This window comes from Myiozetetes cayanensis, unplaced genomic scaffold (genome assembly GCF_022539395.1).
Source record: "Myiozetetes cayanensis isolate MyiCay16 unplaced genomic scaffold, myiCay2020 scf17, whole genome shotgun sequence".
In the NCBI taxonomy this organism is placed as follows: Eukaryota; Metazoa; Chordata; class Aves; order Passeriformes; family Tyrannidae; genus Myiozetetes; species Myiozetetes cayanensis.
The window spans coordinates 2,621,071-2,648,437 of record NW_026087378.1 but is presented as its reverse complement, the minus strand read 5'-3'; the positions used below and the strand labels follow the sequence as shown (position 1 = coordinate 2,648,437).

Sequence of the window (27,367 nt, the reverse complement as noted above, 5' to 3'; positions counted from 1 at the left end):
CAGTGAGAAAAGTCAAGGACTCGATAGCCAAAAGTTTAATTTGAATTTGTCCTGGCCGTAGGGTGAAGTTGCATGATGGTCTCTTGTCTTCAGAACCCTTGGTTTGTGCAGTATTTTCATTAGAGGTGGTCTAAGAACCAGTTAGTCTTGTGAAGCCAAGGAGGGTGGTGTTTGTAAGGTCAGTGTTGTGGCTTTGCTTTGGTGTTTTGTTTTTTTTTTTATTTGCTGCCGGGGTGAAGTCAACGAAGCAGATTGTTCAGGAAGGGGATCATCTTGTTTGTGAATGGTCTGTGTTTTTCCTAACACTACAGTTCTGCCCTCAGTTGTCAACACCTGGTCAGGACATTTCCAGGTGCTCATTCCTGCCCTGAGTGTGCTCCCATGGCAGAGCACTGAGGGAAGAACTGATCCAGACTAAAACTGGCAGGAGGAGACAAAAGAAATGGGATTATTTTGGTCCTGTACCCAGTCAGGTTCAGTGGGTAACCACATCAGCTCCTGTCCTGGCTCAGAGGAGGGGAGATGTTGCAGAATTAAGAAGCCAGTTGCCCGGGGAAGGAGCTCATTGCCTGTGGGGCAGCAGAGCTGCTGTGTCCCTGCTGCTGATGTGCTCACGTGGCTGCAGCCTGGAGGACTGAGGCAAACTGCAATTGCTGTGTCCCAAATCTGCCTGTATGGTGATAGATGCCCCCACTGAAGATGCCATGGCATAGCTAGTAAATGCTTACTCGTCTGTTGTTTTACTGGGAACCTTAATACACGAAAACGCTCGTCCTTGTCAGCTGACAGCTGAAGGCACCAGAGCTGTCCTGCAGCACCCAAAGTGCTGTGGAATGCCAAGTGCAGGGAAAATTGGGCATATGATGTTCACAAACAAACACTTTTTCGATCCTCTCGTGCCAGGATCTCAGCCAGTTAAACAGGAGCAGCAGCTCTGGGGAGCGGTGAACGTGGCGTGGCTGGTGCCATGCAGCAGCAGGGGTGAGTCAGGGAGGCTGCCTGGCCTGGGGCCAGCAGTGTCAAAAATGAGCAGGAAATCGATTTAGTGAAGCTCTGTGGGTGAGCACCTTGCACTGATCCCCTGACTTTAAAAAAAAAAAGGAATAAAAATTAAAAATACCACTAATAAAATACAACATGAAATATGTACCGAGCAGAACAAATTGTCTGTGTTATGTAGATTTTTGCTGCTTCCTGGCTGTTATGGGCTTGGAGCTGTGATATTCCATTTCTGTCATTGCTGTGTGTGTAATCTATAACCTTCATCTAAGAAACACGACTCATTAATTAATCATTACCAAGGGCAAGACATGCAACAGCATCAAGTGTGCCAAATCCTCTCTCAAAGTTTTTAAGTGTCTGACTGCTCATAGATACCATCTCAGTAGTCCTGGCAGATTACTCTAAAGGACCAGATCTTGCAGCCTGTAATAAATTTATGGATTTTGATATCAGTTATTCCAGTGGCACTCAAAGTAATTTGCAACCTTATTTTCCATTTATTTAACTCTCTTTGTAGTGGTGCTCGGTGCTTTGCTGCTGTGGATCTTAGCACTGATGAAATAGCCAAAATATATGAACCACCTCTCATCAAGAGATGTTGGTAAATTAAGAGGTGTTCTCTCAGAGATGAGAGAAATGCTGAATGTCAGTGACAGGCCACTCCATGGGATGTCCCTTCTCTTCTGACAGATAGTTCACTCCATTTTCATGCTGGTTGTGTAGTATCTGCTGAAATTATTCCTGAAGAATCCAGTATTATTTTAAGAGATGTCCGAAAGGAGTAACTTCATTCCCTCTGGTGTGCTTCATCTCTTGTTTGCTTTGGCTTATTTGTAAAGGCTGGTAGATATTTGCAAACATTCTCACCTGCCCTCTTACAAGAAAGGCACGTCAATCAAAAAAAAACCCAGAACTTGTCAGATTGCATTTTTAGTCAGTCTTGGTAACAAGTAGCTTATTGAGACCTCTGTGATGAAACATGAAACCTGTTTTGATTTTTTGTTTGTTAATTTAGTGCATCAATTTAGGATGTTTTTTGTTTGTTTGTGGTTTTTTTTGTTTGTTTTTGGTTTTTTTTTAAAGTCAGTTAGAGCTACACTTTTTCATCTGTCTTTGGAGCTCTTCATATAAAACAGGCAAAAGTAAAAACTGAAAAACTGGAATTTTAGCCCTACTGCACTCTCTTTTTAGGGAGTCAAGGGAGAAAGACAATTGTATGCTTTGACATCTGAGTTTGGAAAACCCTGTTCTTACTTTAGTCTTCTTTCTCAAGTCGTTTTGGCGTGGTCTGCTGTCTCTTCCCTCCATGGTGCTCCATGGGAAGGTGCTATTCCAGCAGCACGGGGGCCCAGGGATGAGTGGGATGGGGGCAGTGCCTGGGCAGGGTGGGCTCTGCAGGACCTGTCCCCTCCTGGCTGTGCTGGGGCTGAGCCCCGAGCAGGAGCACCGTGGGCTTCAGTTATTTAATTATTATTTAATTTTAGCCGGGAGTGACCACGTGTCTTTCTGTTAATCAGCAGCTCCCCATGATCAGTTTTAAAGGTGGGCTTTCCTGAGGATTAAAGGTGTTTTGGCATGAGGTGGATTTTAGCTCTCACAAATTACTTATCGGTGTCTGTGTCTCTGTAACCTGATGCTGCTCTGGAGGATTTTTCCTCTTCCAAATTCAGCAGTTCCTGAAATTGTGGTATCCAAACAGGGAAGGCATAAAGGAATTAACAATTCTAAGCAAATGCCATGAATGGCACAGAATTACCAAAGCAGGAGGTGTGTATTAGAAGTGTAATTTGCACTGAGGCAGAGGTTGATAGGATTGCACAAAAGAAAGTAAGCATAATAGTGAAAATAAGCAGATTATGGAAGTAAAGGCTGCATTCCAAGCCCTAATTAGTGAGGTTATCTGTATTTCAGCTTTTACATTTGTGCATTAAAAGCACTGAGGGTTTGGGTTTTTTTTTCTTTAAAATTGATTCATATTCTTAGAAAAATCTTATGCCAGGATTCTGGCCTTAAAGATTTTACATGATACTAATGTACAATGTGTATCGAATTCTTTGTCTTATTTCAATAATTGATGCTTTATGGAAAGCTGTTGGCCTGAAATACAATTGTGCCTATTCATTTCCAGGGAGATAAACCTCGGCAGTTAAGTAGTGCCAGTACATCAAGCTTCTTTTTTTAACCAAAAATAAGTACCATTAATTTAAATATAGTGAAAGCAATGGATAAAGCTAGCAGTGTTAAATGCTCTCAGTGTTAAAAGAAAATAGCTTAAAAGTTCCTTGCATAGCAGTGAAAAAGCATTAGCTTGTCTTTATAGGGTTTTGTATGTATTTATGAAACATTTGGCTCTGGTATTGGTGGTTAACTTGTCTGTTCCCACCTCCAGCCTGTGGGGATTTTGTATTTTTTGGAGTGGGTGGCTATCAACTCTTTGAATTTCTTTGGCAGCACGACCAATCACTTCTTCACCATTATTTCTTATTGTTCAGTTTTTGAAAGCAGGGTGTAACCAACATTTTTTTTCCAAGTTATCTTACAAGTACTTTTGTCTCTACCTGGATCATTTCACTGACCAGGTGAAAAAAAAATCAATTGCTGAGGCTATGGACATGTTAGGTAATATTTGTTTTTCCAAAAATACTTTTGAGGATAATGAAAATGCTGAAGAAAACCTGGGAATCAACAGGTAGTAGAAAGTATTGCATACTGAGAAAGAAAAGATTAAATTGGCAGGGGAAGCAACAGAAGGTCTGAGAAGTGATGAGTAATTTAAATTCAACTTTTCATAATGAAGATAACCAGAGTTAGAAGTGCCTTGATGCAAAAGTTTTGAGGAATACTGTTCAAGATCATCCTGTCTTTTCCTTCTTTGGGAATTGTGTGGGAGGACGTGGTCCCTTCTTATTTGCTGCTTTTAGCAGGGTAAAAATTAAATGGCTAATCTCTCGAATCTCATTGCTTGAGTGTTTGCATTTGGGACAGGGAGGAGGGAAAATGAGAGGCATAAGGAAGGATACACCTAGAAGATGATTCCTTACATCCTACTGTGGGTAGATTGCGTGGCCCTTTTGGTAGTTAAAAACTGAGAGACGAGTACCAAACCACTGTTAAATCTTGGCTTATCACTAGTATTTTACAGCTAATTTTTTTCTGAAAGTTGTACTCTTTTTTTTTTTTCCCTCTGACAGATCCTTCTTGCTTTTCATTGCCCGCTGCACTAAGAACTCCCTCTCACCTGATGAGCTAAAGACACGACCCATAAGGACTGGGAAACGGAGCGTTCCAGACCTCCCCCTTCCGTGAGTACTCCCAGTTCAGCTTTGTGTGTTGTTCTGCTCGGAGATGTGTTTATATTGTCGACCGAAGTGGTTCCATCTATGCTTGAAAAGTGCCCAGGAAGATCTCTGCAGGAAAGTGGTTTTGTAGAGGAAAGCAATTTGTCTCAGCACTTTTCCTTTACAGAATCTACTGCAGTCTTTTCCAGCCCAACTGAATTACTTCGGAAGGCTTCACTTAGAGAAATAGGCTGCTTATTTTTTTTTTTTCCCCTTCCTACCTGCATGTTCATTTGCAGGAGTTGCCCATCCTGACAAATTCAGGATCAAATGAGGATGTTAGGAATTTATTGCTCCTGGCATCAAAGGAAATTTTTCTTCTCTCAAATGGACCTTTTGTTCAGATTCTGAACACAACAAAAACTACTTAGTCCGTATGTTTGGCTGCAGATCATGAAGTTCTCAATCTATGCACGTGTAATATATGCTGTGCAGAGAGAAGATAAAGAAAGAGTAAAACTTTTACACTGTCTGTTCTTTTGTGGTGTCTGTAACTGCTGATCAGAATGCTCACAAGACACCCTATAATTTAATTACTGTGGTACATATGCTCTGGGAATTAATGTAATTTTATACAGTACCACACTTACCCTGATGTGTCCAGCAGTGGAAATAGGGTGTCTTGCTTAGGAGCAGCTCAAGAGCAAAGGAAACAAAACAAAACCTTCTGTTGATACGTTCCCAGAAGAAAATAAAAAACTTTTTTTTTTTTTTTAATTTTGAGCTTTGTCTTCTCATGTGGATTTTAATTTTACCAAGCACGATTTTTTTGTGATACACTTGAGAATTCTTATTCAAATCATTTAAATCAGTGGCAGTATTTCTTAGGAAGCTACTCCGCAAGATCGTGCCTTTTTGTTAAGGAAATCTTTTAATTGAAGTTGGTTTAATGTAACATTTTATATTGTTTCACTTGGGAAAATTGTGGGGTTTAGATATGGGAAGCACCAAACTCCAAAGGAATTCTTTTACTCTCAGTTTGTACTACATTGCTTGCAATGGGTCAGTTGCTTTTTATTCCATGTTTTCTACAGGACTGCATTTCTTTAGTTTTTAGGCCATTAAGATCTCTGCTCCATGCTTAGAAAGTAAATTACTCTAAGAGTCTGAATCTTTAAATTTTCAAAATTTATGTAGTGTAAGAAAATTAAAATGAGAGAAGCAGAAATGCTTCAGCATAAGTAATTATTTATACTGAGGAAGAGAATCTGGTGGGATTGTGGAGTTTTTTCAATCTATTTTTACTGTTTTACTAGTTTGAGTTCCATGACAGTTTTCTGTGAGTTCTGTATGATCAGAAATATTAAAGAGGGGCTTCCTGAAAATTGTTTAGACTATTATGAATGTATCTATATATTCTATATATATGTTATTTGTATATGCTCCATGTATGTGTTCATGTATTCCTTTTAAGGGATCTTCACAGCCCATCTTCAAATAGTTAAAGAACAGATTGACAGGCACTTCTCACACGAAATTCCTGGAGGACAAACATTAGGTGATAAAATATTTTGGTCTATAAACTCTCACTTTGGCTCTGTATCTCAACAGCAGTTTGTCAGGGAGAGGTTGCAGAAGTAGGTCCTTGGTGAAAATTTCAAAACATCTGATAGCTCAATCTCAAATCCCCTGCTGTGGTCTTGGTTTGTTTGTTTTTGCTGCCTGTTTTCTAAAATAACCCCGAGTGGTCTCGCAGGGTCAGACAGCGGGTCAGGAGCAAAGCTGAACGGGAAACCCAGTTCGTAATTCCCTGCAATAATTGAGGTTGGGAATGTGCCTGCTTAAACCTTTCAAAACGCTGGCTGGATCCTGCACATTGCTTATTTACACTGCAGTGAATGTGGGGTTTCATTTTGGGGGTTTTGGGAGATGTTCTGCCTTCACATGCCGCAGTGAATTTTCCTTAGTTGCACCATTAGGGTTGGGAGTTTGCCCTGGGTTTTGTCCTTGTGTTTTCAGCTTGTTGTAGGTTCTGCACTGAACTTCACATTGTTGAGCCAGTACTGTCCATTCTTTGTTTCACTCCTCAAACTGTGGATTTGCTGCTGTGATGAGGAAGTGCTGGTAACTTTGCAGTTATTTCATTTTTGTGTGGTTTGCCCAGTCTTTGAGCAGTGCCTGTTTCTGCCTGTTTTGCTTTGTTCTTCTTCTTACAACTGACAGAGACTCACCATCAGTTCCCAAACAAATATTGAGACTCGTTTCCCTCCATCCTGTCCTTCTGCAGCATCTTCTGTGTTCCTCAGGGGCCATGGCTGTGACATCACTGTTTCAGCATGTTTGTCTGGTTTGCTTTTTGTTTTGGGCTTTTATTTGTTTTCTTTTCGACAAAGGCTGCTATCCCATCATGGTGGATCAAAGCCTTTAGAAAGTAACTACCTTAAAGAAAAAGCAAGTTTAACTTCTTGAACAAAACCCTCCTGGACTTCTCCTCAAGGGAGGATTCAGTTTCTTAGCTCGATAGTAAATTCTATATCTCGATAGTAATTCCCTTTTTCTGTGGGAGTGGGAAGAAAACAGCTTCTCAATCATTGCCAGCTTCTGTGCTCTTCTTAGTCCTGGGTCTGGAGGATTGTTTAAATTTTTTTTTTTAATAGATACAGTAAAATAGACACTTCCTGGAATTATAAGCAATGAAAGAGCAAGGACATATATGCAATTAAAACAAATCATTGTAATGTGGTGATTACAGAAGTAGAATTAAGGTGATGCCCATGCTTTTTTTAAATGATGCCATATCACCAAGTACTTGCTTTACTAAAGCATATTTTAAAAAAGAAGAGATAGCATTTCTTTACATTTTTGTCCTTGTTTTGGAGTTTAGTAGAATAATAATGGGGTTTAACCTATTTAGTTTTAGGAGTGGCTTTATATTTATTAGGACATACACCCACACATTGGCCTTAGGGAGAGAAATTTATTTGGCAGCTTTCTTTAAAACACAAGATTTGATGTGAGGAAATAGATGGAGCATTGTCATTTCTGGAGTCTTGCATGAGCAGATGAGAAATTGAATCTTGTTTTGGATAAATTCTGGCCTCTGTCAGATGTATGGAAGATGGGAATAATTCAAGCAGAACAGTAAGTCTTGTGTGATTTGAAAAAAAAAAGAAAGAAGATTACTGTATCTTAAAACATTTTAGTGGACTCTAGATGAGTATTCAGGCTGAGATGTTGTGAGGAAGACTAGCTATAAAAATACCAAATTATCACTAAATGTCAAGTAAAAATGTACTGGCAAAGATAAACAGATGTTTGAAGTCCTTTTGTTTTTGACTGACTGTTATGTAGTACACAAAGTTGAGTGTTGATAAATAGATGCTGATGGTATTTGCTATTCCATAAGAATTCCCTTGTAGTTAGGTATGGATTTTACTAACAATATTTTGCATTCTGTGCCATGACATCGTATAATTCATATGTTTTCTATATACTTCAGTGGGATATGAGCTTTTGTGTGAAAAGGGCTCTGGGGGGAATACTTAAAAAGAAAACTCATCTTTTGGCTTCTGTGGGAGTATGGGACTGTGGGTGAAAGGGTGGGGGGGAAATGCTGTAGGTATTCAGGGGTTGGCCTAGGGTGGAAGCTTGAGGGACCTGTTGGGAGAACTATCTGAATGCTTCTTAAAGAGAGGCTGAAGTGAACAGGTCCTACCTAGAAACTCTTGAAAATGATATTCTGTGCCTGTCCTTGGAGAGCCCAAAGAAAAGAGTTACAGCTCATGACAGATGGTGCTCTATGAAAGAGTCTGTATGACCTGGTACAGGCACTGAATGAGGGCATCTGACATGAAGGAAAATGTAAAATCCTGTCTGTGGTGCTCTCGTTAATCTGTCCTTTATTTATGGTTTTATCCCTTCTTTCCTGTGCTGAAAACTCAGTACTGGCAATTCTAGATTTCTGTGCAACTGATCCTGAAATCATCCTGGAAACCTGGTGGGGTTTCAGGAGAAGTTCTGTGTCCTTGAGGGTGATGGAGCCCTTCATGTCTGATGAGGAATGCTGAACTGAACTATTTCAGAGCTACCTTGTGAAAAGGTTCACAGTCAGCATCCTTCTTGGAAGAAACTCTCTGCCTGTAATTACTTTGTGGCTGGAGTTGGAGGGTAGTGTGACTCTGTAGGTGGCTGATAAATGTTTTGGGTGGAATAGAGCACACATACAAGGAATGAGAGGATAAAACTGCATTTCGGGTCCATTCATTCCAGTCCAGATTGGTGCCTTTGCCTTCATGAACAGCTTATTTTTGTGTATTTAAAGGAAAAGGAAAAAAAATCTGTAGGAGAAGGCAACATTTGTAAAATAGGTGTTTTCATTCAAGTTTTGCCTCTGCTTCTCGTTGTGCTGTTTGTGTTTCTAGAATAGCAGGGACAAGCTGGTTCATTAGGCTTTCAGTGCCTGTTAGAAAACACACTCCAATTCTGAACCAGTCTCCAATCAAATTACAAGTTAACTTTTAGTCAGCAAGCTGGATCTGCCTGGATAGGATCTTCAAAAATCAGGTTTGAAAGAAGGAAAACAGAAGAAGTAGACAAGAGCTGAACTGCCAGCGCAGTGAGAATCAAAACATTCAGCGCTCACAGCCGTGTCTGTGTGGGAAGCACTCCCTCCTTCAGCACTGGCTGACAGCTGTATGTATTTGCTGCTGAGCCTGGGACATGAATCAGTGACAATAAGCCTGGAGAAAGGCTGGGATGTCATCCTGGAGATGGCTGGTATTGACTGCAGGGAAGGGGACACGGAGTGGAGCAGGACACCTTGCAAGGATAAATCAGTTTTGCGTTCTGGGGAGTCCTCCAAGGGCATTAGTGATGCAGGAGGAAAACATGTCAGTAGGGCGTGGGGGAGTGACAGCATTGTGCTGCACTGTAGCTGTGTTGCAGTTCCAGGAGGTCTGTGAGGCAAGGTGATTCATAATCCAAGTACTATTTGTTCTACACTTTTATTTTCTTTTTCAATTTGAAGTCGTGTGCAGGGAATGTTGTGGTTTGCTACTTGTCTTCAAGCTATTATTTATTCTCAGTGTCACTGTGCCTTATACAAGTTTTCATTTACATAAATATGCCTCACAACGTTGGTACCTTGACAGTGACCTGAAGTGGAAAAACAATATAACTGCTACTGCCTCTCATGGTCCACTGTAGAAAACTGAAGTATGCCTAACTTTCTAAGCCTGGGTTTCAGTAGAATAACTTAAAATTATAAATTCAACATAACTGGAATTTGATGTGATTTTCACCTTGCACCTGCTCACCTGCTTTCCTGGCAGATGGGTAGAACCTTACCTTTTTGAGCGTGTACAGCAGAAGCAGCTTTGCTTCGTTCCCATCCTGACTGACCTACCTTTTCATACCCCCTGGCAGTCTGGTCCCTGCTTGTACAACACGAGGTTAATTACAGGGCTGTGAACGTGTGCATTAAAACAACCTGCCTACTGCTGGAGATATTTTTTGTTGTTGTTTTATAAGATTGCATCCTCTTATTTTTTTAGGATTAGCTGTGTCATAACTGTCATGTGGCACATTTCACAGGCAGTTGAAGTTTCCCTCACTTTAGCAGATAGATTTAGAAATCCAGCTTATTATGCAGATACCCACTTTGGATGATGAGCATCTGCAGCTCCTCAAGACACAGAGATGCTGGTGGATGCGTCTAGGCATCTTCATTTGTTGTGGTATGTTGTCCAAGAATAAATATACAGAATATATTGCAGTAGAACAGTCACAATGCAAAAAAAGAAACACGCTGGTGCTTTGTTATATCATAGCTGGCTTTGCTGCTGGTTATAAAGCAAGTGGTTAAATCCAAGTGAAAGGAATTTTTCTTTTTTAAAAAAAATATTCTAAATATTTGTTGGTTTTTTTTTTTAGTCAATCTCCTTAGCAACAGAAACAGATGTTTCCTTTCTCTTAGTCATTACAGTCAAAGAAAAAAGCTGCTTCAAAAATAATGAAAGCAGTTTCTATGAATAGGGTAGCTATTAATTGTTGCCAAGATGGTTTAGGATGATAATAAAGACATGCAACAATTGGCTTTTTTCTTTAATTGAAACATAGCTATCTAGTTAACCTGTACTGGTTAGGTGAGCTGTAATCTCTCTGCTCTTATAGTGCATTTATTGAGTGATTTCCTGTGTGACAGAGACAAGAGGGAGCTTGACTACTTGTGGTTTATTGAGGAGATATATAGTATCAATGTGTACCTAATGTTTTATTAATTTGCTACTTCAAAGCAAGTCGGTGAAGAGTTTGCCTTGAAGACAAAGAACTAAATGTGCATGGCCTTACAAATGTATATTTTTGTGCATCAGTTTATAATATGGAACAGTATAATTAATTCAAAACATGGACTTTGTTTTAGAGTGATGCTCTTTCTCAAATTATTGTATATTTTTCTCTAGATATTGATTACACAATTTCAAGCTGTACTTTGGTTTCAGAAGGGTTTACTGATCTGTAATTTCACCTGTATTGCCAAGAGTGTATTTTTAATTCACAGGAATTTGGCACATGTGAGGTTTAGAAAGAAATGGGCTGGGATGGCAAGATGAGGGTATGAACTCGTCCCTGTAAGCCAAGAGAAACAGACCTGCCTCTGGAATTTTGCCTTGCTCTTCACCGGCAATGTGGAATTCCAGACCTGTGTTGGATCATCTTGGTTTGAGGAGGAGAGGAGCAGCCAGACTGAGAAGAGGTAGTTTTAGGCAGATGATATATGATGGCCAGGCTAACCTCCATCCCTGGAAAGATCATGACTGTAGATTTTAAATCCACTTGCAAGTATGTCAAGCATAAGTAATAGTGTAGGTTTACTGGAGAGCTGCTGGTGTTTTACCAATTTCACCTTCTACAGTGAAATGTCCATAGATGGTCAGCAGAGGAGACAATGAAATGAATAGCCATGTCAGTCATTTGACACGTTTTAGTACCAAGTTTGAGTGGATTTGCACACTGAAAACCACAAAGCACATTTTCTTGGATTCTTCTGCAGCATTCATGTCTTGTGGTTTTTATTCTGGCTTATGGGGGCTTTTTGTTAGTTTGGTTTTGGCATGGGTCTGTTTTGGTTGGTTTTTGTTTGGGTTTCTTGTTTTTATTTTTTCCTTTTTACAAGCATATTCTCCTGTCGCTTGCATGTGTACAGTGGGGAAAAAGAAAATAAAACCCTTGATGTGAATTTTACTCCAAGAACTGGCTAAACGTGTAGAAGCAAAAAGTCAAGAAGGTTACGGTTATGCTACCTTTGATCACATTTGTACTCTCCCTGATGCTTTCTGTTTTCTGTCTCCTCCCAACCCTGAAAATAATAATAATTCTGATTGAAACCACTGCTGGCACGTGTTGGTGGCAGAAATGGTTTTGAGAAGCTTTACCAAAGAACCATCTGGAGCATGTGTGAGGGCCAAGAACACGGAGAACTTCCTCCATGGAGGAGCTGATGGGCTGGGTGGAGCAGTGAGCAGTAAACTGTGCCTGTAATCCTGTTAACTGGCCAGCACATCAGACAGATGGGCAGCTGCCCAAGTGCTGTTTCCCGGGGAGTTTTAGATAGCAGGCCATGCTCCCCCTTAGGTTTTGCTAGGGCAGCAGTGGAAGCCATCTGCATTCCAGTTGGGATGTGCAGGGTAGTCCAAAATTCCAACATTAACCCATTCCCAGTCCCTCAGTAAGTGCAGATTGTTTTTATCTGTTGTATGCTGAGAGTGGGGCATCCTCAGAGCTCCTCAGGAAGGAGCTTGCTGTGGGCAGATACAGAAAGGTGGACTGGGGAGGGCTGGAAAGGGAGAGGCTGAGTTTCAGTGAAAATTGTCTGTTCATCCTACTGCAACTTCTGTGGGTGGGTGAGGAGTAAAGGGATCTGCAGGAGGACCTCCAAAGGGAAAGCTTTCATCAGCTGTGGGCAGGGATAGTGTTCAAGAAATGACAGGTATTGTTGCAGGGAGGAGTCTTGGAGGAGTACAAAGCCCTGGTGTCTGGGCTCTGTAGGCAGGGAAGCATCAGGGGCTGTTGTGGGTCTGCTTCTCCCTAGGCAGAGTCCTTGCCTGGTGCTGGCTGCTGAAGTAAATACTTATTCCTACTAAGGGTTGAGTTTACTCAGTTTATTGCACTTGAAACAAGTATTGATCCTATAAAATACGAGTAGCTAAATGAAATGTTACTGCCAGTGTCATCCTGTGTAAGTATAATTAAAACAGGTCTGTGAACTCTCTGGTCATGCATTTCACGTGAATTCTCACCTGTGGTTCACCAGGTTAGATGCTGACTCCCTTCCACCTGAATTGTTGGAGTGGGAGGCTTTCTTTGGGGAGCAGGAGGTGATGTAAATTCTTCCATGACAACTGCAAATAAGGCAGTGAGGAAGCACTTTGTCACTTGGAGGAACAATAGTCATTAATATGGCTCTTTGCAAGCTGCACTGGTTCTATAGGAGGGACTAAAATTTTGTGACTGCAAGGCAGAAAAAGAGTGAGTTAGTGTGTGAGAAGAGCAGAAAATTCACTTCCCTGATGTCTCTTGTGTTGACCATCCAGCAACCTCAAATATCAAAAGGATTATTTTTTCTTGTTGCTTCTTCTTCCCACTTTACTCCTCACTGAAAGGCAAAATGTCCCTTGTTAGAAACCATTTTGGTGTTTCCTGGATTTTGGAAAATCATTGCTTATGGATTGGTGCTCTTTCCAAGTAAATGTAGATGACTCCTACAGAGTATTTTAGAGGAAATGTCAGGTTTTTCTTCATGCTCTCTTGTGTTTAAGTTCCATATGCCAGCTATCTGTTACTGTCCATAGGTTTGCTTACTTCTGATAGAAATTAGAAGAAAATAACTAATTCTTTTGTCATGAAAATGGAGTAAAAAAGTAACAGTCTGCAAAAGAAATAACTGACAGGGTGCCTGATACAGGTGATGCTCTCAATGGCAGTGCTTCCATGGGTGTTTAATGGGGGTCTTTTAAACATTCTCAACAAATTACCCCTAAAGGTAAAATCTCTGATAATTCTGCAGCTCTTCAAAGTCTGTCCACAAGTTATTTTTAAAGATGGGACTTCTCACAAAGAATAACTCTCTGATGTTCAAGGAATGAATCCCACTCAGTGCAATGCTAATGAGAATAAGATACAATTTTTCACGTTTCAAGTTCAATTCTGCTTTAACTTGAAATTACTACAGTTGGTAATAGGAGAAATTACATATGTGTAGTTAGTATTCTTGAAGTGTATGTGAGAATATAGAAGTTAAATGTGTTCTTTAAATGGATTGAATATTGGGAATGTCTGGTGGGGTTTTTTTTCTGAGATGTCACAACTGCATGAAAAATACCTGAACATAATTTGTTGAATCAACGTTCTTGCAAGGACTGTCTTATCTGTGGTTTGTGTGTGGTTTGTCAGGGGGCCAGGAGAGGGTTGTTTTGGTCGGTTTGATTGTTCTTGATTTTAACAAATAATCTGAAGTAATTGCCTTAAATTGTGTCTGGTTTCTGTCGCAGTGTTAGAACAGGTTCTTGGGTGACACTGCATGTGTACTCCTCTAGTAAAAGAAAATACACCAGAAAGAAAGTGATGGAAAGGAATTGTCTTCAAATGTTTGGCAATGACTGTTCTAAATCCTCTTAGTTATTCTGAGTTGAGGGTAAATTTTCAGTAAAACTATTACATAAATTAGAATCACAGAACCCAAAGTTACTTAGATATTGATTTTTCATTTTTTCACCCTACTGTAAAGATTATTGATTACTGTGACAGATCACAGCCACCCACATATCAATACTAAAAGCTTTTATTCATTATATATTCCAAGTATACTTTTAAAAATACTATTTTAAGTGAACTTTTAATACAAGCACCTTCACAGAACTTACTGTTGTGTGGAATTCATTGTGCTCTCCAGAGAAGTGTAGGATCTGTGGAGAAATACTTTTCATCCACCAAAGGAAATGGGGGATTTGACAACATGCATTTATCTACAAAATGTGAAGCAATATCTGATGAAATACATTTTGTCAATGAAATAAATTGCCAAACAAAATGTAATCCTTCCTCAAAATACGTTTAGCCTACACAGTGAAATAAGCCACTTCCACAAAGTGCATTTGGTTGCTTGAATTATTTGGATTTGCTGTCTGTCAGAATCTGTAGATAGTGTTGTGGGTTTGGGTTTTTTGTTGGTTTTTCTTGGTTTTTTGTGTGGTTTGTTTGTTTGTTTGTTTGTTTTTGTCAGACACTGTGTATCAAGCTGTTCTTTGGGGCTTTTTTAAAATAAATATAGATAAAATACATTTAATTTGAAGGTAGACACTTGATAGGACACCTTAAACTGGTGTTAGTTCAGCTGAAATGATAACAGGCAGACAGTTGGTGACAACTTTTCTACTGGTCTCAAATTTAAAATATCTTCATTCTATATGTAGAAAGCTACCTGAACCTTTATGTAACTGTTTAGAAAGGCATAATTCTTCTTGGGAAAAGGTTGCCAAAACCTGAAATCTCTGCAGAGAAATACAAGACTCCTGTTGAGTTTTTTAACAGTTATGTGTGCTGAAGTTGGTACTACAGGGTCTAGAGCTCAATTTTTTAAGCTAATGTTCAGAAAAAAAGACTACTATTTCCGATTTTGTGGTTCTTGAGGGCTCCAAATTTTCATGTAAAGCAGTAAAAGTGACTTAGAGACCATCTTTGTGACAGTTAAAGGTGCAAATTGTTCAGGCATAATCTGGAAGTACAGAAGGCAAAAGCAAAGCAGAAGTCTCCAACCCCAGTGAAGAGCGATCAGAGCTTGTCTTTGCTTAGAAGAAGGTAACAAGATTGTTCTTGTCACTGCTCCCTTGGACTGGAAGAGCACTAAGAGAAAAAGTCTGAGGAGTAGAAAGGCTTTAGGTTAGCAAAAGAACTTAGGTATCTACTGGAATGTTAAGTTTCTACTAGAATGCTTGGAACTGAGAGTGGAATTAGTTATAGATTCAAAGCAAAGTGTTAAAAAGAAATGTATTTGGAAAGAGAACTTGATGCTGAGCTTTTGCATCTTGTGGAAATGAAAATGCACGGTGCTGCAGCTGGAAAACACATCTCAAGTCTGGTTCCTTCACCTGTACAAACATTTTCCCAGTTGTTTCAGGAGGAGCTACGCAGATAGAAATGTGTTTCTTCTTATGTGTAACCAGGCAGAAATTGCTCTCCTTTCAAAATGTTATTTCATGTACAGTAAGTGAGAATGTCTGTAACTATGAAATGCATGTAAAAGTGGGCAGATTGGACTGCTGATACTACATGAACATTGTGGAGTGTTCCAGAAGTTTGTGCCTCCTTCCTTTCCCCTTCCTACCAGGATGCTTCTGTTGGTAACATTATTTGAAGGCAGTGTGTCTGCCTGAGGGAAATGATTACTGTCATATTTGTTGAGATATTTTTGCATTAATTTGGAGGATGCTATTTCTGCTGTCCCTTTCACTGCCACCTTTCTGAGCTGTCACAGTAATCACACATCATGAACTCCACATTAGCACGGGACATCAGAAGGATTTCCCAGAGCTGACTGGGCAAGCAGCAGGCTGATCTATATGTGACATATAGGAGCTGTTTTCCTCTGAACAGCTTAATCACTGAAATGAGAGACGAGCCCAAGTACCTGAGGATAGCTTGGGTACTTGGGTAAATGTCAGAGCTGTTGCGTTTTCTTCTATTCTAATGTAAATCAGGATTGCTCACTCTTTCCTCCTGTGATTTAGAGCAGTGAATCTTTATGGGAGCTGTCTGAAAATTAATAGCTGTTGTAGAAGGAACTGTGTAATAGAGTTTTAAATTATGTTTTTGGATTATGTATCATTTTGTGTTTTATTGCATAATTGTATATAGCACAACTAATGAAATACCAATTAAAAAAAAAAGTAATTTTTAAAAAACGTAACTATTGAACATCAATCCATTCTTTTTGCTTCAGCTCGTTAGTGCACCTGTGATTAAATTACAATTATGCATCCCACTTGATATATTTTACAGTTTAAATAGCCCAAAATCACATTGTTTTATGTGAGTCAGGGAGACAGAGGTACTAGCAGAGATCAGGACTGAAAAGTTGATATCTGTGGCATTTTTAGTTTCTGTGAATGAGATACCAAGGCTTAGGAATTGGTGTTTCCTGCACTCTGTCAAGATGTTTAAATGCTTGGATCAAGGGGACCTCTGGGAAGAGGATTCAAAATTCCTCAACTCTCAAGAAGTGTCTACTGGTGAAATGCAGCTTGGAAGGCACCAAAGTCAGTCAAAAACCCCACCCAGACACAAATACCTCATGCACCTTATCAGCAACTGAATTTCATCACTTCCACTGCTCACAGAATTAATAGATTTTGTTGAGAAATCAGCAATGCAAGGTTTCATCATAGAAGGTTTAAGAACATGTTGGTTTGGGGTTTTGGGTAGCTTACACATTTTACTTTCTAATTTTCTAGCAATAGCTCACTTAAAATGGTTACGTCGAGTTTTCGTGAAAAATTAGTATAAATAGTGGGAAAATTAAGTGAAAATGTGTATGGACCTGATAAAGTTGGGAGAGGTTGTAGTGGAACTGCAGATAATCCTGTATCAAGACTCTGAGGCAGTCTCTTGTAGACTGTGCTATGTATTTGCTCTTGGATTAAGAAATAAAGTATCAAAATTTCCCATTATATTGAAATTGATTAAAGATAAACAATATTTGAGTTTAATTAGTTTTAGGGAAACCTAATAATTGGAAGCCAAAAACGAGTTATATTTCAGTTCCAGTGTTCAGTGTATATGGAAAATACTGGAATTTTCTTTCAGCTTTTGTTGTACTTAAGCATTCTAGTTGTTTCCCAAAGAGAAAGCAAATGTGCCTGTTGACATGGATATGTTGATAAAGCGGTGTTATAGACAGAAAAATGGATACAATTCATTCATAAAATGCCCTGCATCAATTTTTAGTGTCTTGAAATGGTGAATATTAAAACAGATTTATACACACTGCTTTAGTGTTCCTTAGCAGATGAATAAAATGATGGAAACCAGTATTTTCATCTCTTTTTTTTATTTGGTCTGATGTCATTCTGTGCTGTCTCAAGGCTTTGACTGTCACTTGATTTGCTGTTGCAACAGTTTCTTACACTCAGGTTATTTTCTTTGGAGGAAGTGAACCAGCCTTTTTGTCAATGATAACCAGCTCGATCTCCTGTTGGTCACTGATTACAACTGCATGAAGTGTGGTATTAAAAATTGCTGGTCCTGAGCATCAGTGCTGAGAGAGCTCAAAACCAGCCAGTGAGTTGCTGGTGTTTAGTCTTGGCCTCCTGAATCGTGTCATGTGTTCTCATTGCCCATCATCAGCCAATCCCAAACCTTTCCATGCCACCTCTTGCTAATGAGGGGATAAATTGATTAAAAAGTCCTTGTTGCCAGGTCTTATTTGCCATTAAAAATTAGTCAGTTACTGAAATTGTTTATATCACTGTAAGAATAATAGCATTTCTAGATGGTCTCGCATCAAATTCTGCAGTTAACTTACAGAAGGGCTGGATAGGATCCTTCAAGGCTTTTGGCATTGAAAGGTACTCTGTACCTGTTTCTGTCTGTGTTTTAGTGCATTTTTCATTATCTGAAGGGCCAGAGTGATTTCTGTCAGTTTAACAATTGCCAGTTGCAGTTCTCTGTGCTTTATGGTGCTGCTTCTTCCTAAAGCCATTAGTCAGCTCTTTTAACTTGAGCTTTTCACTCTGGTGATTTTGCAGCTTCTTCAGACGTGAACTGTTGACATGGATGAGCTGCTTTTGTGGCAAAAGTCTCTCTTTGCTCCTCACTGGCGAGCAAATTAATTGCATAATATGGAAAGTGCTTTCAGCTGTAGTTTTTGGTGTGAACTTAAAATTTTCTTCTTCCTTTTGACTGTGACATTTTTTTTTTTGTCACAAATTTGTCAGAGACCAGCGGTCCTCGAAGTGCTGAAGCTTAGTGCTCTGGTTTGCTGCTCTGGCTGAATAGGCTTCCCAAATCCATTGTGGATACAGGAATTATGTGCCATCAGACTGGCACAGTGAAAATACATGCCTTTTGGAATTCTCTCTTTCTGCATTGTGCATGTCATGCTTCAGTTGCTGCAGGTTGGTCTTTTTTCTTTTTTTTAAAGGTGCTGTGGTACTTCCATGGCTGCTTTTTCAAAGGGCCATTTTTGGTTTTTCCCCTTTTTCGTGTAGGAAGGGGCCCAGAGAGCTGTGCCTCACACATAATGTCTGTGAGTTCCCCTGACTTCCCTTACTTCTCAACAATTAATAAGCAGAGTTGATTTGGAAAGAGTTACCAGAATCAGGAATTATAGACACCACAACTGAGAGAGTTTCATTGTCCATCTTGCTGTGTCAGTCAAGGGGCTGTGACTGCACTGGAGTAAAATTATATGGTAGTTTTCTGAATATAAACCTTACAGCGTGTGTTGAAGACAGAATGTTAGTTCTGAAGTTTTGAGACAATTTGGTTTGCTTCTTTTATACAAAGATCCTTTATATAAAATGATTGTTTGGAAGTTGAGAAAGTACATGTCTGTGGAAATGAAATGGTCCTTGATAGAGCTGGGAGGAGTCAGTTCTTGGGAAGGGCAACTGCAGTCTTACTCCATAGCACAGAAAGATGAACAGTTTGAAAGGAAAGTCATAATAAATGTTCACTTAATTAGTTTTGCAGAGGAAGAAAATATAGCAAGAAACATTGACATTAAAAAAGTATGATTTTAAATTAAGCTCTAAATGAGAATTGCTGTATTGATAAGTTGAACAAAAGCAACTGTCTAAGGAGGATTCAAAAAGCAGTGTGTACAATTTATCAGAGTGAAATAGCTTTGTGCAAACATGTGTTTTGGCAAATTATTGAAGTGAGCATTATGAATGCTTTTCTGAATTGAGTAATATTCAAGCCTTCATCTAGGAGTTAATATATCACCTGGAAAAAGGACCCAGTAATCTCCATTCAGCTTTTGACAGTGTGAATGTAATTGCAGAAAGACTAAAACAGAGCCTTAAAATTAAGGCAGGGAGCTTACAAGAAAAATTAAACAACCAGAAAGTAAATGGATTAGCAGAAGGAAAGAACTTAAATATATAGGAATGGAAATGGGATTGCTTACTATGAGTTTTATATTAATATGAGATTATTAAGTACTGATTAGTGCATGTACCTGTGGGGTTTTTTTCAAGAAATTAGTTCTGAAGGTGTTTCATTGACTTTTGTCCTGATGTATTGCATGTTGTATTCCTTTGAAAGTGAGAATGCCCAAGCTGTGTGATACAATTCTGCAGGTAAGTTCTCAAGAAAGCAATTTGTTAAACTAAGCAAGACTTTTTGTAGTGGTTCATTTTTGAAATACACAGAAATTAGCACATGTACCAGTTTATTCTGAAGCCAGCAAAACTTTGAATTTCTCTTCCTAGCCTGAATGTTTCAATGCAGAGTGCACAGCAGAATTGCATGTGAAAGACTCACTGAAAGTATCCTCAGAGTTTATGATGAATCTTCGAGGAAAGCCATGCCAAAGTTATGCATGTTAATAAAGCCAGATTTTAATGCATGATGTCCAGATCTAGATTTTCTGGATCACAAAAGAGAAAAGATTCCTTCATCTACGTGATGGACTAAGAAGTTCTTGTGAGATTGTTCTGCTTCCAAAGGGGGAAGCAGAAGGGTAAAACCTATCAAGTGATGCAGTGAGCAATTCAGTGTGATTATTTAAGAAGGAATTTCTTTCTCCTAGGGAGTTGCAGTATTTTCTGTTTTCCATGAATAAATGCCATTAAATAACATCTTTTGTAAATGTTGCATTATAATCAACCTATCCAAACTTACCAAAGAACATAAATATGTAACAACATTTTCACCTCTGGTCCTTAGAATTTTGGTCCCTTTTTTTTTTTTTAAAGACACAGACCTTGTTCAGTGTTTGTTTTGTGCAGGGAGAGTCTGGATGTGTCTCCTACCTAGGCCAGTTGTTGCTATGTTCAGGTTCAGCACCTGAGTGTGCATCTCTAATTTGAAAAGAAACATTTGCAACTCCAAAGCAAATTCCTTCTAGTGGGGTTGATTAAGTTCATGGCTGCAAGTGGCAAGTGCTCAGCCAAACCAAGACGTTCCATATCCAAAATATTGCCTTAGTAAAAGGAATAACAGTGTAGTAGAAGGTAGTTTGAACTCTTAAAGCAGCAGATCTGTGAAACGGTTATTGATGTGAATGAGTAACTGATTGATCAGGTAATAACTACCCTAATTTAAACCTGACAAGGAAATTGATGGTTGATATTGTTAAATATCCTCTAATGAGGCAGAAAGGAGACAGAGGAAAGGCAGGAGTGGTGTGAGTGTGCTGAGAGGGTTGCTTTGATAAACAAATGCAATATGGAATGACTGAGAAACAATAAGAGATGATAAAAGGTACAATTTTCGCGTCGTTTTTCAGACTGCAAGTGTTCTGTATGTACAATGGAGGGAAATGAGGGAAATTACTGAAGCTGGGAAAACATGGCATTATCCTGTATTTGCAGTGAGTTTGCATGTGCCCTACGTTGTTATTACATCCTAATTATTTTAAATGAGCTCTATAAAAGCCTTATGTCATTCCTAAATTTCTTGGTGAGTTTAAGCATCTGCATTTTGTGATTATTTTTTTTTACTATTATTTTTGTGTGTGTTTGTGTTTTTGTTTGTTGGTTTTTTCTCACATCAGATACATGGGATTTGCAACTAATTAATAGATTTAACACATTTAACAACACCATTATGTAATTTCCACTTGTAGGTAAGTTCCTGGACAGATTCCCATGGTGCATGTTGAAGAGATCCTAAAAACAATCACCTGAATTCACAGATCATTTTCTTTCACTTACATTATTGCTGGTGTACTATCAAAATACCAGAGAAAAGAAGATGCAAGTTACTGCTTTTTGCTGTTGTCTAATGTATGCTTGTAATTTGGTAATCTGCTCTCCAGGGTAATTGGAGATGTAGTTTATTCCCAGAATTCTAAGGGAAAAGAGAGAAACATTTCAGTGAAGGACCAGCCTATGTGCATTAGCCCCTAAGTACAGGGAAATAAATTTATGGCTTGTAATAATTGTGATAATCACTGTGCTTGAGTAAGTAAGAAGCTTTATTGATCATGTTAATTATTAACAACTCTTGAAGATGCATTCTAAAAATGTTCACAAAATTCATCTATTGTTCCGAGTTTGTGTTTTCTGGACTTTTAAAATGAAAATAATTTAAAGCAATGTTTGAGTTAAAATTGAATACAATTTGAATTATTATAAAAAAGAAATACTCAAATTTCATAACTTTAGGACTAAAGAGCCTAAACAGCAAAATGAACAGCAGTCCTAATTAAGACAATCTTTTCTCCCATGTGTTTTTCTCCCATTTATTATTTTTTTAACAACAATGTAAATTCCAGTTGCTTGAAATTGAAGTTTTGTGTCTTTCTAGAATCAACCAAAGCTGAACTGTGTTTTCCTCAGATAGGCTACTTGGCATGTTATCACGCTAGAATTTTTTGTAACTGTTGCTTTGGATAAATGAGACTTTTGAGTGGTTCTTATAGGGGTGCTCCACTGGGGCTTAATGTAATTAAGAAACATCACTGTGATACAGATAACACTTGATTACAGTAGTGGCCATTATGGAGGCAGAGTGTGCTAAAAATAAAGTAGTTAGGCTCCAATCTTAAGTTCATAGTAGAAAGAACAAATACCATGGAGGTGGTTTGTATACATACTGTGTCGAAAAATTGTTTGATAATCATGAAAATATGCTCTGATGGCAGAATTACTGAAGCTTTTTGTGTGTCACAGAACATAATAATTTGGAAGAGGAGGGTCTTGCTATTTTTGGGGAGTTCATTTAGAAATCTGTGTGCAAGAAGTAGGAGAGGTTACTGATAGGTTTAAGAGGACTGTGTCTTCTTCCTAAGATCATAAAATCCCTTTTTTTTCCCCCACTGAGTTCCAGCCAAAGTTCTCTGCTCAGCCAGGCTGGTGCTCTTCCCTGCCAGCTCAGTTCATGGATGAGCTGCCAGTCATCCCATGTTTCTGTGATGGCAGCTGTGCCATAGTTTTCCTGCTGGACAATGGCAGCAAAGAGCTGGTGGTTCTGTTTGCTGCTGTGGGATGTGGGGTTTGGTTTTGCTTCCTTAACCGAGCCCTGGGATTTGTGACGTGAATTGTGCTTACCTGGCCAGTGCATCATGTAGGTGAACTTCAACAGAAATACTCCTGCAAGAGGGAAAGAGGATGTTCTGGGAGAGTGAAGGAGCTCAAGTGATGAAACATATGCTCAAATATGCGCGTTAGTGGGAATTATGTGACCAGGAAAGACTTGTGGTGATATTGGTTACTTCCATCAGCCCTTGGTCTGAAATGATTTTCTTTTATCAATGCATTTTTCCAGAGACAATGACATCTCTTGAACCAATCAGTTCCTACTGCCAGAGGCACTCAGCTCCTGTTAGCACCCTGTGCAACCATCAGATCAGATCAAGCGAATTAATCTGTGACAAGCCCAGTAAAGAACAGTAACATTTCTCCATCTCTACGGTTGTCCCTCACAGCAGCTTCCTCAGAGCTGCAGTCCCTTCTCCTGCAGGACTATTTGTTCCTCTTTTCTTTCAGCTGTTTAGCTTTTAGAGCATGGAATAATGAGGATTGCATGGAACTGGTATTGCAAACCATCATGGTAGCAGTGGCACAGCCAGCACAATGGTTTGGGTTTTCCATTTGGAATGGAAGATCCTGTTGGAACATGAAATTTTGGAACTAGAGGTCAAGAAGTTCAGGCCACAGGTAAAATGGTATCTTCCAAAACAGCAACAAACAGCAGGAAGAAAAAACAAACTGAAACAACAACAACCAACCAAACAAAAAGTACCAACCTCAAACCACAGAATTTCCTGAATGTGGTAGAAAACACCATTGGCAAGATTGCTGACTTGTTAAATAGGCAGACCTGACATGGATTTCAAAAGACCATGAATTTTCCATCTTCTTACTAGGAAAATTTTCTATTCTTTCCACTCAGCCTTGTAGCTGGGGAGCTTTTGACAGCAGAGGGGGTGAGGGATGTTTATTTAGTTAAGGCTGTTATTCCTCGGGTCTTAATGTGGTGATGTTGTCAGTCTGTGCTGTTTTCCCTGCTCCTGGAATTGTGTAGTGAGAGTTAAAAAAGGCCTCGAGACTCTCCTACATTCTGTGTGTGCAGTGTGTGTTTTGGATGATGATGTGGTAGAAAGTATCCCTCATCCCCAGGAACCCTGGAGTGAAGCCTGTTTTCCTGGTTTACAAGCTCTCACTTTATTTCTTTTTATTTATTTCTTTCCTTCCCTTGTGGTTGGAGCATTTATTGAGTTTCTCTCCAAGGAAATGCCAGATTTTCCATAACTGGAGAAGAAGAACCAAGTCTAATGTGATTATCATCATAGGGAAATCTGTGATTGTAAAAGTGTTGAATACCATTTGTTCTTAATGCTCTGCTTCTCTTAATGATTTCCTTTAAGAAAAAAAAAAATTAGAAAAAGAACAAAAAAGTTGCCTGCATGAGCATGCATAAGTTTCAAAGAAATCAAACTACATTGTAATTTCCTTCTGTCTCCTATATTGCAATTGTAAAGTAGCCAGCTTGTTAAAATCACACTTTTTGATAAAAATTTTAACATTTGAAAGATGACAGAAGATAAAAGATGGGGAAAAAATGAGGTAAAGTTACTGTTGTTTTTTTCTGTTTGGTTTTTTTTCGTGCTTTTGGCTTGTTACAGCAGGACTGTGGCACAGTGAGAGAGGAATTTCTGCAGCATCCCTTATCCTGGGATTTTTCCTTACAGATGTCATGTACAATGTCAGTACCTGTCCTTGATTGTACATATTCTTTAACTCTATTTCAGGCTAGTGTCTAATTTAGTCCTTGTATTTAGTCCTCCTTCCCTTCTCAGCAGAAGTTTCACAGTTTGTAGAGTTGCTTTATGTTTATAAGAAAGATGAGGCCAATCTGCAGCTGTTGGAGAGCTCTTGTATCTCCCTGATTAATGCCCATCTGTGATACAGGTGAGGCTCAGCACTGACAGCTCTCCTGACCAGCAGTGATATCTCACAGGATTGTTTTTGTGGGAATAGCCATGTATGTAATGATTTAATTACGTTTTTGGTCAGGGTCTGTCAGTCAAGTGATTTGCTACTCTAATGTCAATCATTTGAGTACTGGTTCAGTACCTTCTGAGTAGATAATGTCAAAGTAGGAGACTTGTAATCAAGCTGAATTGAGCAAATTATCAAATTATCAAGTCACTCTATCAAGGGCCACTTAAAATTCAGTTAAAAAAAAATAAAAATCAGACTGACAATTTTTATCCATAACCTTTAAACAATTTATGTCTCTTTCTTTGATTCCTGTGGTTGTGTGGTTTTTTTATTTTTATTTTTTTAAGACAAAATCTCCTTGACATTTATAAGCTTTCTGTCAGGGCTCTCAGCAGGTAGATGGTAGTGTGGCTGTTGCCATTTCCAGGGCTCTGTTTTCACCTTCAGTTGCCAAGCACAGAGAGATGGGAAATAAAATAAATGGATCTTTCATTTGTGATTATCTTTTGCTGTCATATTTCAATGATGCATCAAACACTGAATTTAACCAAACACTCAAGTAAGTGCTTTAAACCTGTTGGAGATGCTTGCATTCCACAAACCCCTCAAACATGGTCCCAAGTTTGTTTTCCCCAGGATGTTCCTGTGTTTGTGGGTTAACTGTTGCTCATATGCTGAATAGAGTTGGGTATCAAGAGTGGCAGTAATTGCGGCTGTAATGAGTGGATCGATGATTTTTCAGTGGGCTGATGCTGTACAGGAAAATAATAACACAAACAAATGGAGAAAAAAATACTGCCTCCACCTCAGTGGATGCAGTCACTGTCCTCGTTAAAAGAACCACATGGAGCTCATTTATCTTGTGACAGCTTGAGAAGGGGCATTCCTGGCCAAGTGTTGCCTTTCCACACACTGATAATGGCCATTGAAAAACCTTGCATTGAGGCACTTCCATCTGAGTCCTTCGCTGGCCAAAATACGAGCAGTGCAGGTGTTTTAGGAAAACTAACCCTTTTTTTGTTCCTGAGTATATTTTGTTTGTGTTTATTGTATGTAATTATGATCCCTCTTCAGGAGTACAGATAGCTGGAATGAGGCTTGGTGCCATGATGTTGGGAAGGATTAATTTTGTGTGTAGTTTTGCAGGTTGGTGGTGGGTTCATTCCTCATGTGCTACGACCAAGGAGATAATCTTAAATGGGGGATGTGTGGCTTAAGTGTTTTGGAAGTTTGTTTGATTCAAGATGTTTTATACTTCCTTATATTTTCAAAGCCTTTTTTTCTAGGGCTGAGCAGGCAGAGAATGAAGGCTGTAAATACCAATTCTGTGTTCACAGCAGGATTTACTTGGCCCTAGCACAGCGTTCTAGGCCAGATGGCCAACAGCAGTTTAAAGGAGGAATTTACATGTGTAAAGGCAGGTCACATTTCTTTTTAAAATGTATTTTGGACTATAATTTATATTCTGGTTATGAGTTTGACATTTCAGCCATATGATCCACGTCTTGGGCAGTGCCAAAATCATTTAGTCCAAGCTGAATGGAAGGAAGAAAGGAGGGAAATCGTGCCTGTAGGAGTCTGTGCTCTTCTCTTCCCCAAACCTGATGTGCTAATGGGTAGTTGCTCCGGTGATTGCTATTTTCCCCTGGATCCAGCTTGCCCAGTGTGCTTAGTGTCACTTCTTGTGGAGCCCTGGGCAGAGATGTAATGGATTGTGCTCAGCCCTTTGCAATTAGATGTTAGATGTCACTTAGTCTGACATGTCCAAGAGGCAGTGTTCAGTCAGTACCTGCTGTTCAATCCAGCCACATGATCTTTCACTTTATTAGTGGATATCCACATCATTTAATAAACCAAATAATGTATTGTTCAGTACTGTTGTTTAAATACCATACTGTTGGCATACTGAATAATTCTTGTGACTAATAATGGTGATTTTGCTTTGATATGACTGGCTCATCTGTACAGAGCCATTTAATCCAGCAAACAAAGCTCATGTTTGGCCACATGAGTGTCAGTCTTCTATACATACATGTTTTAAACTAGGCCAGTTGGCCTTTGGGTAGTCCTTAGGTTGTCTTCCAGTTCAAGAGTAAAAGTCTCAAGGGATCCCTGGCTCCTTTTATCACTATAGAGATAAGATCTGCAGTATGCATTGCCTTTGAGTTCCTGGAGTATGTCCTACCACCACTGATTAATCTGGATAGAGTTGACTTCTGTCTTCTTTCTGCTGTTTTGTGAGTTTGAATTGGCATATGTTCATATCCTCACTAGGAATTTCTTATAGATGAAGTTCTGCAACACAGAAGGCACTAATTAGTGCATGATCAAATGGAAAGAATGGTTAAATAAAGGAGAAAGTAGCAGGTAGCAGGCCTAAATAAAATAGCTGCTGATTTTTTTTTCCTAAGGGTCTGATCAACAGAATGTGATTTTTGACCCATCTTTGAGGAAGTTAAGCAGAAATCCTCATGCTGCAGGACTGAAGTATTGGCCACCTTGAAACTAAAAATTATCAGTAAAACTGACTCTCTTGCTCTCAACTAAAACTGGTTAGTGAGTTAAGTGAGCAAAATCTTCATAATTTCTGTTAGATAGATTGGCCAGTCTGTAGAATTTATCTTGCTGAACTTACTTTCAAAACATGTTGAGACAAATGCACTTGCCCAAAATGTTAAAGAAGGAAGTGAAAAGACTACATGAAATAAAATAGCTTCTCTATTTGAGCAGCATATAAAAGAATTCACCCTCACCTTCTCATCAGGTATCTGTGCCATTCACACATACAAAATGACTGTGTGAATTACTAAACAAAGTGACATTAAATCCTGCATTTGGAATATCTTTTTTTGAAGGAAACACTCTTCTACTTTACAAGAAGACATTGATTTTCCCGTTTCCAGTGCTGGACCTTCATGG

At 39.1% G+C, this 27,367-nt stretch overlaps 1 protein-coding gene across 13 annotated transcripts in view; it reads left to right on the top strand.

The window, feature by feature from the left end:
* Nucleotides 1-27,367, top strand: part of TENM2 (teneurin transmembrane protein 2) — a 617,318-nt gene that overhangs the window by 56,104 nt on the left and 533,847 nt on the right. For all 13 annotated transcript variants that reach the window (XM_050312365.1, XM_050312379.1, XM_050312377.1 and 10 more), the window contains one exon: nt 4,194-4,304. The gene's annotated coding sequence lies outside the window, so the exon portion shown is untranslated. Of the gene's footprint in view, nt 1-4,193; nt 4,305-27,367 lie in introns of those variants that run through there.